This window comes from Drosophila ananassae, unplaced genomic scaffold (genome assembly GCF_017639315.1).
Source record: "Drosophila ananassae strain 14024-0371.13 unplaced genomic scaffold, ASM1763931v2 tig00000114, whole genome shotgun sequence".
NCBI lineage: Eukaryota > Metazoa > Arthropoda > Insecta > Diptera > Drosophilidae > Drosophila > Drosophila ananassae.
In genome coordinates, this window is record NW_025319117.1 from 82,897 (window position 1) to 89,141 (window position 6,245).

General features: G+C 44.2%; 1 pseudogene; it reads left to right on the forward strand.

Annotated features, from left to right (window-relative positions):
* Nucleotides 1-2,813: 2,813 nt before the first annotated feature.
* LOC6505377 lies at nucleotides 2,814-3,327 on the forward strand (annotated as a pseudogene).
* Nucleotides 3,328-6,245: the final 2,918 nt, after the last annotated feature.

Consider the following 6,245-nt stretch of genomic DNA (forward strand, 5'->3'; position numbering starts at 1 on the left):
AAAAATTGCATTGTTTTCGTTTTTGTATTGATAAAATACATTTTTTATAATGGAAAGTACTAAACAAAAAGTTAATTTCACGACTCTTATTGGCTTTAAAAGAAGATTAAATGTCAAAGTGAAAAGCATTCGCCGGTTGGAGGAACGTTTGGAAGATGGATCACTTCCTCTAAACAAAACCAAGCTAGAGTGCAGGCTTCAGGTTTTAGATGAGGCAATTTCTAAAGCAAATGAGTTGCAAGACCAGATCGAGCAAATATAAGAATTGAATGATTTCGGAGCCGAGTTGGAAGAATTAGGAATAAGGCAAGGATTATGTCCATATGTAATGCCTTTAATTCAGCTGAAGACTCCCGTCCAGCTACTGCAATTTCTCGACCCCCAACTCGATCTCGACTTCCCAGTTTGGCATTGCCAAAATTCAGTGGAAATTATTCGGATTTCAAAAATTTCATTAGTCTTTTCGAGACATTAGTTGAGAAAGATGTAAACATTCCTGTTATTGAGAAATTTAATCATTTAATTCCTTGCCTCTCTGGTGAAGTCTTCTGAACTATCAAGGCATTCCAAGTCACCGAGAGTAATTACGACAAAGCTATCGCTAGTCTAAAAAGAGTTTATGATAACGAATGTCTCATCTTTGCGAGCCAAATACGTCAACTGTTCAGCCTTCCGAAAATTCCCTTCCCAGCCGTCTGCGTCGTCGTTGAGGGGTCTCATCGACACTGTGTCATCAATTTATGGATCACTATTATCCATAGGAGATGATACTAAAAATGCAAACTCAATGATTATCCATTTAGTTTTGAGTAGAGTGGATCCAGTGACCAAGCAAAGAGTCACTGGATGGGAAGAGTCACTGGATTATGAGGAATTGCCGCTGTGGTCCGATTTAGAAAAAATACTAAATCGTAGATACCAGCATCTGTCCGCTGAATAGACTGGCAACCCAAAACAAGAAAAAACTGGGTTCAGCAAGCAACTGAATAGAACTTCGTTGGCTTGTTCTTCTACCAACGCCAAAGCAGCTTGCAGTTATTGTAACGCTAACAACCATTTTTTGGCCCAGTGCAGTCCGTTCGCTCGCCTTGCTGTAATGCAAAGGTTTGAGTTTGTTAAGTCAGCTTCCCTATGTTTGAATTGTCTGCGAAAAGGTCACACGGTAGCGAAGTGCAAATCGACCAGGCGTCAAATCTGTGCAAGATCGCACCATAAACTTCTGCACCGATTTACAGTGACCGAAAATAACTGAATAACTCGCGATAGCCAAACGCCGATTTCTGTCGCTCGAGAGAAGATTATCTCGAAATCCGAACTTAAAGAAAATTTATTTGGAATTTATGGAAGAATACGAATCCCTAGGCCATATTTCCCCTGCCTCTTACGGCCTCAAAGTACAACGACGAAACTCCGAGTCGTTTTTGATGCGTCCTGCAAAACATCCATACAGAAGTGACATCCACACAAGTGAAATAAGTTGTTGATGGTGGGTCCAACAATTCAGGAAGAGCTTTACTCAACTCTTCTTAGATTTCGGCTAAACAAATTCGCTCTGGTAGCCGACATAAAAAAGATGTATCGTCATGTTATGGTAAATGAAGCAGATCGACAATACCAATTGATAGTGTGGAGAAATGAGCCGTCTGAGTCCTTGAAATTGTGCAAGCTCAACACCGTTACTTATGGCACTGCACCAGCCCCATTCCTGGCCATAAGGTGTTTGAAGAGGTTGAGTGAATCCGCGAAAAATACATTCCCTCGAGCTGCAAAAGTTATTGGGTCTGACTTTTACGTCGACGACATGTAAACGGGTGGTGGTTGCGTGGAGGAGCTAAAGACAATTAAGTCTGAAGTAACTCAGATTCTTCAAAACGCTGGGTTTGAATTGAGAAAGTGGTTTTCAAACTCGCCTGAAGTTACTGCATCCGAGAGCACGGTTAAGCCAATAACACTTTCGGACTCAGAGCTGACAAAAACATTAGTAATCGTTGGGTTCCTAAAGATGACGTGTTTAAATTCGAAATTGATATGTCAGTCATGGGTCAAAGGGCGACTCAGCGGAATATTCTTTCGGTGACATCAAAGCTTTTCGACCCTCTTGGCTTATTAAGCCCGATCCTTATTAAAGGAAAGATCCTGTTGCAGGTACTTTGGCTTAATAAGCTAGATTGGGATGAGTCGATTCCACTGCATTTGGAAACCACTTGCACTTAGAAGATATCTCAATACCGAGATTTGTGATGAGTGAGCCAATGTCACCAATGGAAATTCATGCCTTCTCTGACACATCGATGAGAGCCTATGGAGCCTGCGTCTATATTCGTTGCAAATCTGCAGAAGGTTTTAAAGACTCGTTGTTAACTGCAAAGTCCAAAGTAGCGCCGCTCAAGACAAATACGCTCCCCCATCTTGAGTTATGTGCCGCTCACCTTCTCGCAGACCTCTGCCCTAAAATCAAGCATCTTATAACAGTACCGATCGAACGCAGTATATATTGGTTAGATTCTGAAGTTTGTCTTCATTGGATACGTTCCCATCCATCGTCGTTGTCAACGTTCGTATCAAATAGAGTTGCTGAGATTCAAGAGTGGTCAGAGGATAGCATGTGGCGGCATGTACCAACTAAACAGAACCCGGCAGATATTGTGTCAAGAGGTGGAGACGTAAAGGAAACGATGGAATCAATCTGGTTCACAGGGGTGCAATGGTCTCTACCTCATATTTGTTGGAAGTGAGAGAAAAATTTTCCTCTCACTTAAAACTGCTGCGAGTGTTCGTTTGCATGGTCCGCTTTATAAAGAAGAATTGATCGTGGAATTGATCGCTAGTGAAACAAAATGTCGCTCATCATCCCAGAGAAGTTCCAGCACATCCTTCGTATCATGAATACGAACATCGATGGTAAGCGCAAGGTGGGCATTGCCATGACTGCCATCAAGGGAGTCGGTCGCCGTTACTCCAACATCGTCCTGAAGAAGGCCGATGTCGATCTGACCAAGCGTGCCGGTGAGTGCACCGAGGAGGAGGTTGACAAGGTTGTCACCATCATCTCGAACCCCCTGCAATACAAGGTTCCCAACTGGTTCCTTAACAGGCAAAAGGATATCGTCGATGGCAAATACTGCAGCTGACCTCCTCCAACTTGGACTCCAAGCTGCGTGACGATTTGGAGCGTTTGAAGAAGATCCGCTCCCACCGTGGCACACCAACACCACCGGTCGTCGCGGTCGCACCGTGGGTGTGTCCAAGAAGAAGTAAGCTGCTGCAACGTTCCCTCTGCGAGATTGCCGGATTCTACTTTTAACTTTTTCATAAAACAAAACAAAATACAAGAAAAAACGGAAACGGGAACGTTAAAAAAAAAAAAAAAAAAAAAAAAAAAATATGTGCCGCGGATTTCTGTGGCCCTATTGAAACGACGTTGAAAATTTGTGGTAGACCACCCTACAAGTCTTACATTGCCCTTTTTGTTTGTTTTGCGTCCAAGGCAGTACATTTAGAAGTAGTTTCCGATTTTTCAACTGATTCCTTTTTATTGGCTTTTTAAAGGTTCGTTGGGCGCCGAGGATGTCCGCAGATCGTACACTGCGACAACGCGACAAACTTCGTCGGAGCGAGCACCAAATCAAAAGCGAAGCGGACGAGCTGCGGCAATACGCATCAAGAAAAGGATGCGTATTTGCTCACAATGGCGGACTGTGGGAGGCAGGTGTGAAGTCTGCAAAGCACCTACTCCTACGAGCGGTGGGCAGCGCGAAGTTGACCGCAGAGGAGCTGCAGACCGTCCTCGTTGGAGTCGAGGCCGTCCTGAACTCGAGGCCCCTGGGTGCCCTCAGCCAGGATCCAAGCGACGGCGAGGCGTTCACTCCCGGGCACCTGTTGACAGGCGGGCCGCTTATCGCCCCACCAGCACCGCAGACCCCGGACCAGCAGGCGATGGCGGCTTGTCTCGTCAATCAAGTAAACGTTTTGGCAGCGCTGGTCCCGGGAGTTGCCCGGTGTTGTCTATAAGTAATGCCTCTAAAGCTTTTAGAGCCAAATCTTAAAGCGTTGTTCCTCTGTTGGTTTCATCTGTATAATACATAGGGGTTCCGATCTTGGTTATAGTGTTTTTAGTAATGTAATTATTGTGAACTCTTCCCGTCTAAATTTTTGCTACGAGCGCTCCTTGCTTCTAAGGCGCTACATTGCCACTTGTAGAATAATTAGACTAGATTAGTAGCATAAGTAAAATCGAGAAAAAATTGAAGTCTAGTTTAAGTTAGCATAGGGAGCGAAATAAAAGCTCAGTTGCGCTCTCTGGCGAATTCGCCCCGCTTCGCCGCAATTGATTTTCAACCGATTAGACGAATGAGCAGTGGACTATAGAGTTATTTGTCTTGCCAGTTTCGCTGTCTAATTGGTACTAAGAAAATATACATTTGTGGAACTTAACGATAGGTGTGTGTGTGCATACATGTTTTGGATTCTAAAGCTAGTAGGTATAGAAAATATACAGATGACAATATGGGATAACTTATAAACTATGTATCGATAGCTCCGTTCCTAAACATCCCGTGCCACCCTGAAACACGGTTTCTGAACTGAGTAGTTTCGCAATTTTCGTTATTGCCCGGGTTTCGAGCCGGATGATCCTGACTGCTCGAACCATATTGTCGTTTCCCTGGAAAGTGTCGATCACCTTCGCTAGGTGTCATGATGCTGGTGTTGTGTTGGACTCCTTGACGAGCACAACGCTGCCGATTGAAATGTTAGGGGTTGTCGTGGTCCACTCAGGACGCTGCTGATGATTCGCCTCTGCTGACAACGGCGAATGTTGGATTTGTCCACCCACTCTTAACAGGTTGTCCTTGTCGATGATTGGTGACAGCTTGACCAATTGAGATTGGTTCGCTAGAGCCTTGGTTGCGCGTAATAACTGGAACTCCTGTTGAAAACCAGCTTGAGCGTGTTGCAGCCATCGAATCCTTGCTGCCATGATCTCATCGAATGTTAAAGAATTCGATGTTTGTTTCGATGATGGGTGCTTCATGCGATGAATGAAGCGCAAAACGTAAGCAAGTGTGTGTATAAGCTTCAGCCAAGATGAGTTGCGATTGAGAAGCTTATCCAATGGGTTTTCCGTCGTGACAGTCATCTGCGCTGCTACATAGGCAGGTAGTTTGGCTTCGTCTTGTATGCGTTTGTCTAAAAGAAGTACTGTTGTGAGTAATGTTCAATTTCAAGAATTGTTCCTTGTCACTCAGCCATAAGGGACCCTTCCACCATAATTGGAAGTCAATGAGCTCGGATACTCCCAAGCCACGGGATGCGCAATCCGCTGGGTTCGATTTTGAGTCTACATGCCGCCTTGCATGCTTCGGAATGGTTTCGAGGATTTCTGAAGTGCGGTTCCCAACAAACGTCTTGAGTTGGGCTGGTGAATACGATAACCATGACAGGACTATCGTCGAATCACTCCATGCGTAGATCGTTACGTCGTTGTTCATTAGTCCAGCTTTTATGGATTGCAGAAGTTGACTCAGTAGAAGTGCGTCACAAAGTTCCAGGCGCAGCAAAGACTGCTGCTTCAAAGGTGCCACTCTTGTTTTGGCTGCAAGTATGGCGACCGAAATGGTTCCATCGTCGTTAACCACTCGGCTGTATACCACCGCTGAGTACGCCTTGGTGGATGCATCTGAAAATACGTGCAATTCGATTTTCTGTGTGTCGCTTTTAACTAAGCGTGGTATCTGGAGCTTGTGAAGGTTGTCCAGATCAGCTCGCCATTTGAGACAGTTGTCTGCTAGTTTGCTCGGTAGTTCGTCGTCCCAATTCAAATTCAACAGCCAGAGTTTTTGAAATAGTATTTTGAATTGAACTACGATTGGTGCTAATAAACCGAGAGGGTCGAATATACGTGAGACATCCGACAACACTTTCCCCTTGGTGCAGCGAAAGTCTTTCGATAGGTTTATATTACCAATAAATTGGATGCCTAATAATGAAATTTTAACACTGCAATTCCACTGGTAATTAAGAAAGTAGTTTTGACCACCGTTGCCATATATGTAATACTACTGCCATACTTACTATGGTGCTATGAGAGCTATAGGATACAGTCGTCCGATGTATCCAATTTTTTGACTATATATTTTAAATATTTTTTTAGATTTTTGGAAAAAATTTCACATTGGTATCTCAACGGAAAGTATTTATGGCCGCGGCTCCATACAAGCCCAACCACTGTGCACTCGGACTGCTAC